General features: G+C 38.7%; 2 long non-coding RNA genes across 6 annotated transcripts; both read right to left on the reverse strand.

The window, feature by feature from the left end:
- Positions 1-5,370: 5,370 nt before the first annotated feature.
- On the reverse strand, positions 5,371-14,774 carry LOC135265128 (uncharacterized). 5 transcript variants are annotated; one of them, XR_010332863.1, is made up of 5 exons: positions 14,253-14,774; positions 14,083-14,169; positions 9,040-9,097; positions 7,941-7,989; positions 5,371-7,837 (listed from the first exon to the last, which is right to left on the reverse strand). It is a non-coding gene; the product is annotated as an uncharacterized LOC135265128 (long non-coding RNA). The 5 variants fall into 5 exon arrangements; XR_010332865.1 differs by having other exon boundaries at positions 14,083-14,136; positions 14,253-14,773; XR_010332864.1 differs by lacking the exons at positions 14,083-14,169; positions 14,253-14,774 and adding exons at positions 8,304-8,550; positions 13,140-13,671.
- LOC135265129 (uncharacterized) lies at positions 10,730-12,387 on the reverse strand. Its single transcript, XR_010332866.1, has 2 exons — positions 12,006-12,387; positions 10,730-11,813 (listed from the first exon to the last, which is right to left on the reverse strand). It is a non-coding gene; the product is annotated as an uncharacterized LOC135265129 (long non-coding RNA).
- Positions 14,775-15,636: the final 862 nt, after the last annotated feature.

Below are 15,636 nucleotides of genomic sequence, written 5' to 3' on the forward strand. Positions count from 1 at the left end.
AACCAAACCTTTGTGTCAACTGTTAGCCTTGGGCTAATACATTTATGAACATTATACGCTTTCATCAGCCTAAATAAGCAATAACAAACTTTTTAAATTATGTTACATAGGAAATGCAATGAAGAACATAAATTCTCATGTGGGCAAAAATGTGAACCCTTAACAGCTAAGATGTCTGTTAACCAGGTGGTTGACACATGCATATGAAGTAGCTTAAGCTAAGTAAGAAAAGCTAAGCAAGACGTTCTATGTGTAACTGTAACACACAGAATCAGTTTATTTCTCTAAACACTCATTGCGAACTCAATGTCATGTTTCTCCATCTAAGGAGTGGGTTTCTTTTCCTATTTGAGAATCTTTTTCTGTAGAGTTATTTTCATTTTGGATATTGGATAGTTGACAATTATTCAAAACAGTGTGATGGGGGCTGTGCTAAGGGACCATTATAAAGTGCACAGAGAAATAATTTATCATGAATATCTCTATAAATACTTGTCAAAAACATCCCATCCATTCGTTAGGCAGATTAAAACCCAAGAGTACTGTAAAGAACAAACTTCCTAGGTCATACTATGGCTATTGGTATTTGAAACTAATGTGGAAATCAAAATGCTTTGCTAGATTTTTTTTCTGATTTGTTTATGCCAAATATTTCTGAGAAGCTTCAGATCCATATGACTGGCAGACCCGAAAGGACATTCTCCTAAGTTGTGCTGCAGCATTTTTTATTTTTTAAAGTTTGATTAGGGATGTCAAAATATTTTCAGTGTCCTCCCATCCATGTTATTAAAACCAAAACCACTATGAAATATGTGCCTCCGAGATCTTGCTCCATCATAATTAGTTTTTTCAGAAAATGTTTTTTTTTTTTTTTTAATATAACAACTCATTTTCAATTGCATCACACCCACATGACAGATTAAAGACTCAGGTTATGGCACTTAATATTTACACACAATGTTTTATATTTAATGGTCTTTATCGTAACTCATTTTGAATAGATCCCCTTGCATAAGCCATATGGACCAAGTCAATATTCATATAAAATTTTGTATAAATAAAGTCAGTATATATAAAGGGTAAAATAAATATTTTCTTTTAAAATAATCATTTCTGTTTAGAAACAAGGATGCTGTCCTCAAAATGAACACAGATTGACATTGCTGCTAAATCCCCCGTTGCTAGTTAATGAAGCAATTCATTGATTATTATAAATAATGCACATGCGGTTCTAAATCTTGCACACATTTTGTCTGGCGTGCTTTGTCCTCTCTCTGGCGCCAGATCTGGCTGTCGACATCAAAAGCGATTATCGGCTAGCAAACCCACTTTACACTATTAATTAATTGCTGAGTATACATGACAACCTGAGGAAACTGCAATGAAGAACACAACCCATGGGATTGTAAAATCTATCGTCTCACAATGTCTCAAAGGGAGAACAGTGCAACATTAATTCACATGTTCCCATCTTAGACACGGTGGTGCAGGAAAAAAAAACATTGCTGGGATATACAAGGGCTCTGTTTTGTTTGACTGATGAGTAATGGCCTACATGTTCTGAAGCCACATTAAGACAGTTAGTATTTTTACATGCAAAACACCTTATGGACTCACTCACTCATTCATTCACTTGCTCAAGTTTAGTGGGCTGAAGATACTCCACAAGGGGGAGCTATTAGAACTGAAGTAGCTAAAATGTGGGGGATGTTACTGTACGTAAGAGTGGTCCTTTGCGCAAATGGCACTGTGTGTTCTTGTTTTTTTACAACAGGTAATCAGTTCATGCTGTTTAGTTAGCCGAGGTACTTCTCACCGAGCCTGACATTTTAAAAATATCCCAAGATAAAAATGGCATCTCTTGAATTTCATACATATTTCCTTCAGCATGGTCCTATTCATGTATAAGATACCTGTGTCATGTTTTCATGTATACTATTCGCATATATGTAATTAGCTACTCATTATCTTGCATTCTCTTGCAGCTTTGATTGCCCTGATGTAAGAAAATAATGGGAGTTTGCATTGGTTTTGTCCCACTAGGAGTATGGTGGATTTAAATTGGCCAAGATTCATAGAGTTACTGCAGCATTAGCAAAATTACACCAAACATACATAAATATAAGAACTTCTAATATTAAAAATGAAGGTCGGGAGAAGTTCTACATTATGACTTTTTACAGTGCATTCAGAAAGTGCCTACCTACCATTGATTGTCCTGTTGGAACATGATAATCAATGGGAAATGAAACAGCACTTTATTAAAAACGTGCTTAACAACAAGAAGTTCAGTAATCTCAAATGACCCAGGAAAAGCCCAGACTAAAATCCAATCGCTGTCCATTAATGCACTTCATCTAACTAGGCAGAGCTAGACCAAATCCTCCTACACAGAGGAATGGGCAACAATTCCTAAATCTAAATTTGCTAAGCTCATGCAGGCATATGCAATAAGACTCAGAGCTGTAATTGCTGCCAAAGACCTAAGTATCGACTAGAGAGTGAATACACTTGTTAATAAAAAAGTAATTCCAAGTTAAGTAAAACATAATCATAAATGCGTTGTATGTACAGTTGAGGCCAAAAGTTTACATACACCTAGGCTAAAGACATTCAAACTTAATTTTTCACAACTCTACACATTTCATGTTACCATATATGTCCCGTGTTAAGTTAATTAGGGTATCTACTTTATTTCCATAAGAGGTCATTTCAAAATAATAGCGAAGAGACAGATTTATTTCAGCTTTTATGTAGTGTATCAGATTTCCAGTGGGTCAAATGTTTACATACATCATTGGCCATAATTATCAGTGCTATGTATGGAGGGAAAAGGGTGAGGCTTTTAATCCAAAAAACACCACCCCAACGGTGAAGCATGGGGGTGGCAGCATCATGTTGTGGGGGTGTTTTGATGGAAAAGGGACTGGTGCACTTCAGAAAATAGATGGCATCATGAGGAAGGGGGATTATCTACAAATACTGAAGCAACACCCCAAGAGATCAGTTAGAAAATTAAAACTTGGTCGCAACTGGGTATTCCAGCAGGACAATGATCCTAAGCATACCTCCAAAGTTGTAACAAAATGGCTTAAAGACAACAAAGTGAAAGTCTTGGAGTGGCCATCACAAAGCCCTCACCTGGATCTCATAGAAAATGTGGACTGAACTGAAAAAGCGTGAACAAGGAGGCCCTGACTGAGTTACACGAGTTCTGTCAGGAGGAATGGGCAACATTTGTCAAAGTATTGTGAGAAGCTTGTGGAAGACTCCCCAATGGTTTGATTCAAGTTAAGCAATTAAAAGGCAATGCCACCAAATACTAAAAAAGTTCATGTAAACTTTTGACCCACTGGAATTCTCATATAATGAATTAAAGCTGAAATAAATCTGCCTCTAATCGATTGTTTTAAAATTACCTCTGATGTGAACAAAGCAGATGCCCTAATTGATTTGACAAAATAAATGTATGGTAACATGAAATGTGCAGAGTTGTGAAAAATTGAGTTTGAATATCTTTAGCCTAGGGCTATGTAAACTTTTGGCCTCAACTATATTATGTTAGAGACATCACGCCTTCTGACCTGGATATAACATTGTACATCCCCTGAATTATTTTTCTACCTTAAAAAGTGCTGGCTTTATTTTATTTCTTTTATTTCCTCTGTATATGTTTAAAGTATCATCATCCTACTTAGCTTGAAATATTCCATTTTCCCCCAGGAGTCACGTCAGTGACCTAAGAAAAGGATCAGCTGATAATTTTCCTTTTTTCCAGTTAAAATTATTTTCTTTCCATTTAATTTTATTTCCCTAAATAAAGCAGCCACAGTAGCATAGTATGTGATTAGCTGAGAGCACAATAAAACAAAGATTTGGCTTGGTTGACTGAAGACAAATAAATCAATGGAATAATTGAATTGTGCAAATATCACTAATGCAATTTTCCCACTAGATGGCGGTGTTCTGCAATGCATTATTATACTGTACATCCATCTCAGAATATTGAGAACTCGATGTGCATGAGCCATTCAGTGCTAAAGGCTGTGGGCTAAACCTACCAGAATGCCAGCTGCCATGTCTCAGTCTTGACTTTAGTGGCCAAGTATGTAAACTGATCATTTAAGCTCTTTAGCCCCAAATAACATCCTCATTCCAGATGATAATGATTACAGACTAAATGAGGGTAGAATGCCACAATTTGTATAGTTGTGACTTAAAATGATATAATCAAATTAAGTACTTGGTTGCAAATACTCTGCATTTGATGACTGCCTGAAGTCTGCAAACCATAGACATCTCTAGACTCTGGGCATCTTCCCTGGTGATGCTCTGCCAGGTGTGTACTGCAGCTAGCTTCAGTTGTTGTTTGTTGCCGAGGCATTTTTCCTTCAGCCTTGTCGTCAGCAAGTGAATTGTGTGTTCAGTTAGATTCAGGACGAGTGATTGACTTGGTCGGTGAAAAACATTCCACTTTTTGGCCCTGAAAAACTGCTTGGTTGCTTCAGCAGCTTTAGCAGTAATCTCCACGAAGATTTCAAGCATTGGGCTGGATCTGAGCAGATTAGATGTTCCTGTGCAGCAGTCACATCATCAATAAAGACAAGTGAGCCAGTTCCAGTTGCAGCCATGCATGCCCAAGCCATAACACTATCTACACCATGTTTCACAGATGGGTGTGCTTTGGATCACATTGAGTTCTCTTCTTTTCTCTTTAAATCACTTTGGTACAGATTAACTCATGTCATTTGTCCATTGTTCCAGAACTGTACTGTTTTTTTAATGTATTTTTTTTAGCAAACTCTAACCTGGCTGTTCTGCAGATGTGGTTAGCATGTTTCCATGAACCCTCTGAAGTTATGCTGGTGTAGTCTTCTCTTTATGATAGTCTTTGACACGTTTATGGCTACATTCTGGAGAGCATTCTTGATCTGCTTGACAGTTGAAAGGGGGTTCTTCTTCACAAAGGTATTCTTTGGTCATCCACTACAGTGGTATTCTGTAGTCTACCAGGTTTTTTGCTATTGCTCACACGTGCATCATTGCTTCCTAACAATGTATCAAACAGTTGATTTTGACAGACCCAGTGTCTCAAATTTATTCTGATTGTTCAGCCTCATGATAGCCTGCTTTACTGGCATTGATACTTATTCACAAATGCAAATGTAAATTGCACACCAAGAATCAACTCTATGCACAAGAAAGCTAACAAAAGTTCTAAAGTAATGATGCAAAGACGCACCCCAGGCAAAGAAATTGCTTCGTTCACCTGAAATGGGGGGCTATATATAAAAAGGGCTGAAATTCCTATAAGTATCACCCAATACGGATACATATACCCTCAAATAAAGCCAACAGTGCACATTAACCTCTTATTCATTGTTTTATGTCGAATCCAAAGTAATGGAGTACAGAGCCAAAACAACAAGAAAATGTTTCACTGGCCCAATAATGTTTCATTTAACTCTAGATTTAAAAGAACATGCATTAGCTACCAGTAGAAACAAATATACAGAAACTGGGTATTTTGGAGGGATCTCTTTTTTCATATTATTTCATATTCTTGCTCTCTCACAAATCACAGGCAGACATTACAGAATATAACAAGAAGCAAATATCATGGAATACTCAAAAAGGTTAATCAAACATAATTGAAAAATAATAATGGTGTACCTAAACAGTATTGATGTGTGAAAAATGTGCAGATGTGCATGTTGATATGGGGTAAAAATAAGAAAAATAAAAATAAAAAACAATTAACCTTGACGTTATGCTCTACTAGACCTTCAGGTATCATATAAGGTAATGTTCATGAGAATGACCCTGAGCTAGTTTCCTCGCCGTGGTGTGATTTAATGAAGGTGATTTAACGAGGATGTAAAAAGCAGGTCGTTGGGGGAGGGGTGCGTGTGTGTGGGGTGGGGGGGGGATAAAAGATCTGGCAGCCCTGATTTTTATGAGCCTTCTTTTCTCTCCACATCACTGACCGCCGCTAATGACCACTCAGGCACACTGCCAGTGCCCACACGTCTAATGTTGTGTGCCGAATAGAAGTGCCTCCATTTCAACTTCAATCAGCTGTCCCCCCCCCCCATCCTGCTGTGGTCACTGCCGCCCCTACCCAAAACCCCTCACTCCCTCACTCTCAGAGCAGGTAGAGGACACAGACTGAAGCATTGCGGGGGCTTTGAAACCAGCCATAGATCAAAGCCTCTCCCCGTAAAATGTCAAAACCAAGTGGGTGTGCAGAACCCGTAACAGCACTCTCTCCCTATACTTCGACATCGCAGGGAGACGGGTTAAATTGGAGTTCTCAAGTTGAACAGGCCACTTGGCGATGCAGAAAGGCAAAATTATTTATGTGCAACAATTAAGTTGCAAAATACATAGAACCGTTACCACACAAACAGATTGATGGGGCCTTTGATATAGGGGTTTTAAAAAATTGAATGTCATTATAAATTTTAAAATTTTAACAAGCTGAAAATTAATAATACACTTTTTCATATCCCCTGATTTATGAAATAAATCTCATTTACCTTCCTAAGGCCAGAATCATAAAACGGTTATGCATGCCAGGAAGAGTAAATGTCTAATATTCAGATCACACATCTTTTCATTATTCAAATCAACTGCTTTTATTTTCTGTAATGCGTTATTTAACGAATGTTTCCTTTAGGAAGTGGCAACAATTTGTAATTGGTTAAATTATAATGAGACTGACAGGTGAAAACTCCTGAAAAACTGAACATTTGGTTATTGAAACTAAACCATTTGAGGGAAAAAGACATAAATGCCAACAAGGCAAAATTGAATTGTGTCCAAATACGTTTGAGGAAACAATTATTAATAGTTAATCAAAAGGATAGCAGCAACAAAAACAGGATTACACTGGATTACCTAGGTTTTCAAACCTGCTCAAATTCAACAGCAAAACAAAGAAAGTGAAAGTCTGCTGGACTGTGAGCGTTTGTCTTTAAGTGCACGTTGTTTTAAAATGTGGCACGATGCATCACTGTCAGTCAGGTCATGGAATCTATGATCTTATAGCATGCTTCTCCTGTTGTCAAAATGTCAGTCTATCGTCTGTCATGTGCACATTGTATACAGGCTTTTGTTTTCTTGTTATTTTTTGTGGGAGGGGTTTAATGTGACTCATCGCCAGGCGATGAGAAAAAATCTCAGATGTCAGTGTGTTCTACCATCAATTATTCCAAAGGCTTATAAAAGATGTAATCATTCATCAGAATATGGTATTCACTTAATTACTTAATGAGGTAAAGCGAGCAAATTGAATTTAATTTGTTATTTTAACTGATGAAATTAAGTGTCTAAACTTTTTTATTTCACAGGATTGAGCATGGCGTGCAGCTAGAAAAAAAGTGCGTGTCAGTCTCTTATTTGCAACTCTCCAAATCAGCATTTTTCCAGTGAGCCAGAACATGCAATTTAATTAGGTGCACTGAAGCCCACAAAATCAAAAATGTCCCTTTTACAGAGCTGAAGCAAAAAAAACACAGTGAATGAACATATCAGGATTCAATATGTTCCAAAAGTGTGTAGATGGATGTCTTTTGAGGAGATCAATGAGTGCTTCCTGGTGCATAGCTGGACTTGGGGTGAGGGTCAATAGCCACACTTGGGCTGGGTCATCTGTCACGTATATTCCTCAGTACTCTGTGCTGTAGGTGTGAAGGGAACAGTATATTACTGTTGTTTTCTGTAATTGAAGTGCTGAGCTGACAGGGGATTTACTGTTACACCGTTTGAAGATGGATCCATCCTGCTGGGACCCCTGCCGATTGCCATGGTCTGAGTGACAGGGCAGTTTGTTAAACTAAAGGAAAGCGCGAGAAAGAGAGGAAGAGAGCGTACGCTCAATTCCTGCATTGTGTCCTATAGCATCGATCTCAAGAAATTGATCACACTGTTATAATTACCTTCAAACTCAGGTTTCGGGCTCTGGATTAGTATTGCCAGATCTGAGTCCTGGTGGTTGTTCCAAAAAATAATGAAATGGTGTTCAGAAAAGATCCAAATCTCAAGAGACATAGAATAGAATAGATACTGAACATTTTATTAAAACGTATTGCAAAACATTCAAATCGCATAAGAATGCAATGGAACGCTCCAAAAAATGCACACACGGCAGAATTTAGTCAATATCAGGAGTTAAAAAGGTAATAACAGCATGAAGACGTCTAAAAAGACAATTATCCCCACTCATATATCACAAGGCCCTGAAAATAGCAAAAACAGAGACCAGGAAATAATGGCTTCCATCAGCTGGTCCCGATACTCACCATGCAAAGTAAGAGCTGCTCTGTTCAGCCACCGTCCATTGGAATACGCTAAATTACAGCGCAGTAACAAGGTCGTAAAAATGCCCATAAAAGATCAGGGAGATTACCAGACCGTGGAAACCGATGAAAAACTGTAAAGGACTCAGGCAAAATAAAGGCTCAGTGAGCACGGCCTGGCCATATGGACGCAGCCAGGTCTGACTTTCCTGGAAGAAGAATCTGTGCTCACACCACCAGCTTCAAGAGGCTGAAAAATAACTGCACCGTATCTGAATGCGAAACAGGCAGCCAAATCACACCTACCCCCCTCGTCCCTAACACCTACCCCCTCTTCCCCAACACCTACCCCCTCTTCCCTAAATGCTTCCTCTATTTTCTCAATTTTGACAAATATGGAGAAACCTTTTTTTTTTTTATTCCTTCTGGAGAACTGGAGCTGCTTTATGTTGGTAGCAGAGAAAAATGATCATTGTACATCACATTAAATCATGTTGTGTTTTCTTGCTGTTGTTTTCATGCAACCTTATACTGTCTTTAAGTTTGAATGTGTCCTTTTCAATTTGAGTTTTTACTGTTTGGGAGAAGGCCGCCGATAATGAGAGGGACAGAGAGATAGTGAGGGAGAACAGGGCGAGTAGAGAAAAGGGTAAGAGGCTCTTGAAAACTAATTGGGACGGATTCAGAAAAGTTTTGGCTGGGAAGATGTGTCGTGCAGTCTTGAGAGCGGCCGACTCACCATACAAATCCCCTCATGATCCCGTCTCCGTCTGCTACTCTCTCCGCTTCCCCTCTGTCTACATAACAAATAGAATGTGGCAGCAACAAGGATAAATTGTTTTCATTACTATTTATCATGGATAAATAGCAATGAAAACAGCCCATGGAAGGAAATCGCCCCCCGTCAAATCCCTCACTCATACACCCCTTTGTCACTTCATATTCAATCCAGGTTATTGAGACCGGGAAGGGTAAGAAGACCAAGGTCAGTCAGTCTCTGACAACAACATGTCTTCAAATCAATATCAATTCACAGACTGAGAAAAGCACATGGAAGATAAGTGTGCGGGGCAAAAAGTCATTCTCAGGGTCAAGGAGAGGGACAATGAGGGGGAGAAAAGTTAAGAAAATTAAGCCTTTTTAAAAAACTGAAAATTGCAGTTGAAGGACAAAGAGAGGCTTGATGTGACAGAAACGACCATAAGTATAAGAGTATCGATTTCTGTTTAGAGAAAAGTTTACAGAATGTGAACAGGGACAGAGAGAGCTCAGGAATGAGTGGAACTTAAAAATGGGAGGAAATGGACGCACAGAGAAAAGACCAAGTGTAGACAAAGAGAAGATTCGGCAGACAAATAATATGTAGTTCTCTGTGAAACACTGCAACACAGTGGTTACATGAGAGAACTGCAAATGGGGAATTCTTCATCCAGCTCTTATTGCCCACACTGAAGGGCTATATATCAACCGAATGCACTTAACGTTCAAAGTACCATGAGCTCTAATCTCATAAATGTCTTGGTTACTATGGCACCACCGCAGTTGCACTCTGGACCAGCTTACTCTAGCCCTTTCAGATTTGTGCAAATGCCTGGGGTCACTTTGACGCTTATATTATCAATTTGCCTCTTTTTCATAATTTTCACATTACAGAGTTCAGCTGGTGGATTACAGAACCAGAGGTTGGCAGCTATCAAAGGAGGACATGTGCTCCTATACAATCTAATTGGCAGAGGACATTGCACTGATGAAGCTGGGTCAAGAGAGAGATTCTGCATTAAAAATTTAGCAAATTTTTTTTTAAGTGTAAGAAAAATGGATCAAAATAAACATTCATAAATATTTTTTAAAATAATAATTATAGGGAAAAACTAGAGGGTCAACTTTCTCCCATGTTGTTATCAAGACCATATCATTAATTAAATACATAGGCATATAAAATTCTAATTTGGCAATTCAGTTGAAGGCTTGCTGTCCTTTAAATTATGTCGTCATTAATTGAATTATGCAAACTTTAAAGCCTATTGAGGTAAGGATGGGGTAAAAACAGACAGGAGGAAGAGACTGCTTGTGAGATGGAACAGAAAAACAATAAAACTGAAGAGAGGAGGAGAGGGATGCAGGTAGGGAAAGGAGGAGAATGAAATAGTGATGATAAATGTAAGACAGGAACAGGCCAGAAGGGAGAGAAATGGGCCATGTGTTTCACCTCAGCATGCTGGGGGGCAGGTGGAGTTGGGGGAGACAGGGGAGTTTGGGGGGAAGGGGAGAGGTGCATAGGATGGGCTGGGTAGAATGGATGGATGGAGAGTAGAAGACAGAAAGAAAGAGTGAAAATGGGTGTGTTGGGGTTGGATGCGATGAAGCAGGGAGCCAGAAAATGGGTCACCAGAGTGTGTGTGTGTGCGTGTATGTAAAATAGTCTGCCATGTGCCTGCATGAGTTCCTGGTGTGTGTCTGCCTTTTTGAGTATGTGTGCTGGTGTGCAATAACTGAATATTTGTGCATATATGTTGTTGTGTTATGGGTGTGTGTGCGTGTGTATGTGTGAGAGAAAGAGAGCGAGAGTGTGTGTATGCAAGAGAGAGTGTAATCAGTGAATGCAGTTCCAGAGAGCTGTGTGAGTGATGAGCTTTAACAATAAAATACAATCATTCTCCATCTAATATCAATACCCATTCCTAGGGCAATGAGTCTGATCCATGCAGGGGACACACAAGACAAAACCTGAGAAAAAACAAAAAACCTAGAACAGAAGTAAATGGATGCAAAACACACACATGCTTTGAACTCAACTAGATTAGTAACTGTAAAAAGGTAAATAGGCAAATGCCAAGAGGAAGAGAAAAAAAAAAAAACTGAATGATGCTGAATGAGAGAAATGTGTGTGCAGCTGCAGTGAGAAAGTGAGGGTCACACATGTTCAGGGTACAGACAGATTAAGAAAAAAGCAATTGAACAATGTATAAAACAAGAACCCCCGTTTTGTCACTTCAAAGATAAAAAAGACAAAATATAGAATGATGCATATGTACTGAGAGAAAGAAAAAGCAAGAGAGAGGAGAGGGATGATAATCATATTTTAAGAGGTTTTTCTGAATTAGTCATAACTTGAAGGGTTCTTTAAAAATAGGTAGATGTAAGTATCACTCTTGTAGTTGTGCAAGTAGAGACAGACACTTTAAATGAAGAGACAGTCAGAAACTGATTGGACAGCTGTTTGGAGAGGGCTGCGATTGTGCTGTTAGAAAAAGCTCTTAAGCTCAATTGCACCAATTAAAATCAAGCCTGTCTAATTGGATTATAAAATGTGGAGGGTGACGCCCTCAACAAGACTGTCTGCAAAGCAAAATAATAATGCAATGTAATACAAATGTGACTACAGTATGAAAACCAGGCAAGGAAACATGTGGACTTAAACTATTTTGAGAAACAAGGCTGCTGATTCTCTGTTCGAAAGGTGCTTGCGATGCAAGTTATAAGTTGCATCAGGCTCCCCATCTGTTCTTTTCACTGTAAAAGAAAAAAAAGTTGTGAAAAAGCCAATCAGGGGATTTTTGATTTCCTGTAACATTTTAAGGGCTTTTGGAGTCTTATAGCTAGGGTCACCAGTGCGTCTCCTCCTATAGGGATTTAAACTTGAATTTCAATGGTTTTCCAAAGTTTTTTATAATTGAGACATTCATAAACAATTAGTTGACCTACTATGGGGAGAGTCAGGAAGGAAAGTGAACATGGAAGTTTAAATGCTATGTAAAGCATATCATTGAGTCAGTGGGCTTCACTCCTGGTCCTGGAGAGACAGAGTCTGCTGGCTTGCGTTGTTACTTGGAACTTAAGTAGCACAGCAATTGATCAATTGAAGCAGTTGATTACACAGTGAACTTAGGTCATCTGGTTGCTTGGGTCTGAATTAGTCACTGATCTTGAAGAAAAAACTAAAATCAGCAGACTCTGCTGCTCTCCAGGACCCATCCATGTAAAGCAGGGGTGTCCAATCTCATCTGAAAAGGATCAGCATGATTGCAGGACTTTGATTTAGCCCCACACTAAGACACCTGATTCTACTTAAGGTCTTTGTGATTGAAGATCATGATTAGTTAGTTAGTTGAATCAAATTCTCTTTATACAACTTCTTATATATATATATATATAATGTGCAAATTAAATGTTATACAACTGCTCTCATTTTTAATGTGGGTATTTCGCACTGCTTATACCAAACCCTATCATGCCCCTGTACAACATTTTAAAATACAGCAGCATGGTAGTAAGTAATCCAACTGAATTTAACACTTGTGTCGCTTGTAAACATTGCTGTCAATCATTGTCTGTGCTCAATTAGTGGCAATTACTTCAATAATTTAAGTTGGTAAAATAATTGCCACAATAGTCTCTTTGTCTATGCAACTAGACAAAGAGACTATTGTGACCTCTAGCTGGACTAAAGTACCATGTGAAAAAACAAGGGAAGACCAACCTTATAGATCCACCACTCATATGGACTAAGTAAAAAAAAAAAAAAAAAAAAGTAAATGACTGTAAAAGTAGGTATAACAAGTATAAATGTGTTATCACTCTCAAAATTGTCAATAGCTATGTCTTTGTGTTAGCCAGATTAGCAAAGATCTGTTGTTATATTAATATATCTAATGAGTCTGCAAGCAGCCTCAACTTCTTAGCAAGGAGCCAAGTTGCATTAACCATGTTAGTTTTTCTGATGTGATACAAGTCTTCTACAAGGTTTAATTGCTAGTTAAAGCAATCTGAAATAGGATGGATGTCTCTATAAGACCTCATTCAACATTTAACATATTTAAACAACATGATAAAATTCACCTTTTTAGCCATTTGCTCATTTCATCCTCAAAACCAAGTGCCAGCAATCATTAGCTACATAAGAGCTGTATGCTAACCTCACAGGAGCACAACTGGCCAGATCCAGTCACTCTTGCCATTTCAAAGTCTTTCTTAGAACCAGAATGGTGGAGAACCAGCAGTTGGTGGACTCATCAGATTCACAGTATGCAAACAGGAAAGAACTGGTGGAGCTGAGGTCTGCCTTCCCTTATGCAGTTACAAGGCAAGCGGCCCGTCGATCCTGGCATGATAGCTCCTACAGCAGGGCTGCCAAGCTCTGATCCTGGACAGTAGGTTTTAATTTCAACCCTAATTTAGCACACCTGATTCTACTAATTAGCACCTCAAACAGCTCTCTAGCTGGCTGTTGAATGAAGTGTGCTTTGTTAGGGTTGGAGTGGAAACCTACAGATCTCCAAAAATATAGTTGGGCAGCCCTGTCCTAAAAGCAAGGAGGAAGTGAAGTAACCAAATTTCTGTGGGCTGGTTTAAACTATCAAGTCACTTCTTAAAGTTTCAGAGTGTAAAAATGAGTAACACTTTAAATTAAGTTGCAGCTATACATGTGCAGTTTCATTCTAACTAATTTGGTAATAAGAGATTATCACTGAGTAACTCCAACATAGGTAACAAGGAACACAAGCTAGCAGTATTCTCACAGTTAAGCCCTGTTACATCTCTTCTACCAATATGAAATCATTCCCTTTCATAAAGACACACTGTGAAATTAACAGGCAAGGTTTATTTGTTGGGTATCATGAATATATGGCCTTTGAGTGTGAACTATAGACTGTATAAAAATGAACACAATATTTTAAAATAATCAGATGTGTAATTAAGAATAATGCTAACTTGTTCCCTTCCAAGGAAGACTGAAAAAGCAGTCAAGGCCAAGTTAGTCCTTGTGACACCACATACTGACCTTCAAGGTTTTGACTTCCAGTTATCTCTGAGAATGATGACCGAGATAAGGATGCTAGAGTTCAGAGGATTTTTTAGCTTTACAAATCTGCCAGCAAAAAATAGTCTTAGAAAATAGATATCGAGACAGAAGAGAGCAGCAAGTTCTTTCAGGAACTATAATAGAGATACCTTATATCTTCAGGAATGATTTCTGTGTTGTTTCTGCTGAGCAATTTTTTTTTTTTTTACCCAGTAGGAATTCTCTTTTTCAGTGGTAAAACTGGGTAATCAAAATGTGCGGGGAACGCACAAGATAGTGTAGCCAATCAACTGTTGCATTGCTGAAAACAAGGGAGGCAGTTTGGGTCCATGGTTAATAGTCTACTCTTTGCAATAAGCGCTACAGAACTTTTAACAGCCTAAGTGTGTCAGGTTTAATCTAAAAGAACTTTAGATCGCCATGTTGCCATAAGGCTGCTAAACTTTAAAATAATATTGAAATAAACAACTTTCTGCCATTGAAAGAACACGGCTTTCAACTGAAGTATTTTTTGTTGCTGTTGCTGCTTGCATTAAATTGTGGCTTTCATCATTTGAATTGCAGGGCTTTTATGACACTCATCGCAGTCTTGATTTGGACCCAGATCCTCACTGAGACTAATCTTCCCTTGAGGCTTTTGCACCTTCCCTTTGAAGATTGGATGCTAATTAAGTAATCAGTCACAAACAAAGTGAAGTAACCACCTGCAAACCGCAAACAAGGAGTCATTTGCCCTCAAAATCGCACGTAATCAAGGAGTGGGAAGACACGCTGGGTATCAATGTGCTGAGCAGACTGTCGCAATCACACACGTTTGCACTAATGTGCAGTTGAGATCATTAGCAGCTAAATCTAGCCCTCTCATACAGAAGTGCACGACTCTGCCTCTGGACCACAAAATGACTCCCCAATATCACTGCACCGTGATTACAAATATGTATGAAGGCAGAGAAATCAATATTCTTCTTCATGTGGACAAGCACAAAAAGATTATGTACGTAGGCGGAATGCGCAAAGAGTCAAAGGCCTGGATTCAGTCAACAGTTGACTCACGATGAAAAGCAAGTGTCTGGTTTTTTTCCATTACAAACATGGCATGGCAGGTTCAGCAGTCAATGAAAAGATTAAATCACAAAATTGCTTGTGAAGAGAAATCGCAGTTGTTTATAAAGCAAAGTTAAGAACAACTGTTTTAATTCACACAAATGTTTGAAACAAGATAAATGTTATTGTAGTACAGTATATGAATCATATCAATAGTATCATCAACAGTGTTATGAATAATGCATGACTATGTGTTTTTCTCGATGAAGTGTTTAGAATAAACTTTGAACCAGAGCTGCGTTGGAGATTCTGATGCGCCGGTGAGAGAAGGATGACTGATGCTGACAGGGACGTCGCCCCGTGGCTCCTCCGGCTCAGTCTGCAATTTTGCATGGGATGTCGCTACGGCGATGACAGGACTGACAGCTGGATGACGACTGTCAGGAGGAATCAGACGCGCAGACTGACAGACTGATGGCCAGCACAGAG

The sequence above is a fragment of the Anguilla rostrata genome, chromosome 10, assembly GCF_018555375.3.
Source record: "Anguilla rostrata isolate EN2019 chromosome 10, ASM1855537v3, whole genome shotgun sequence".
Lineage (NCBI taxonomy): Eukaryota > Metazoa > Chordata > Actinopteri > Anguilliformes > Anguillidae > Anguilla > Anguilla rostrata.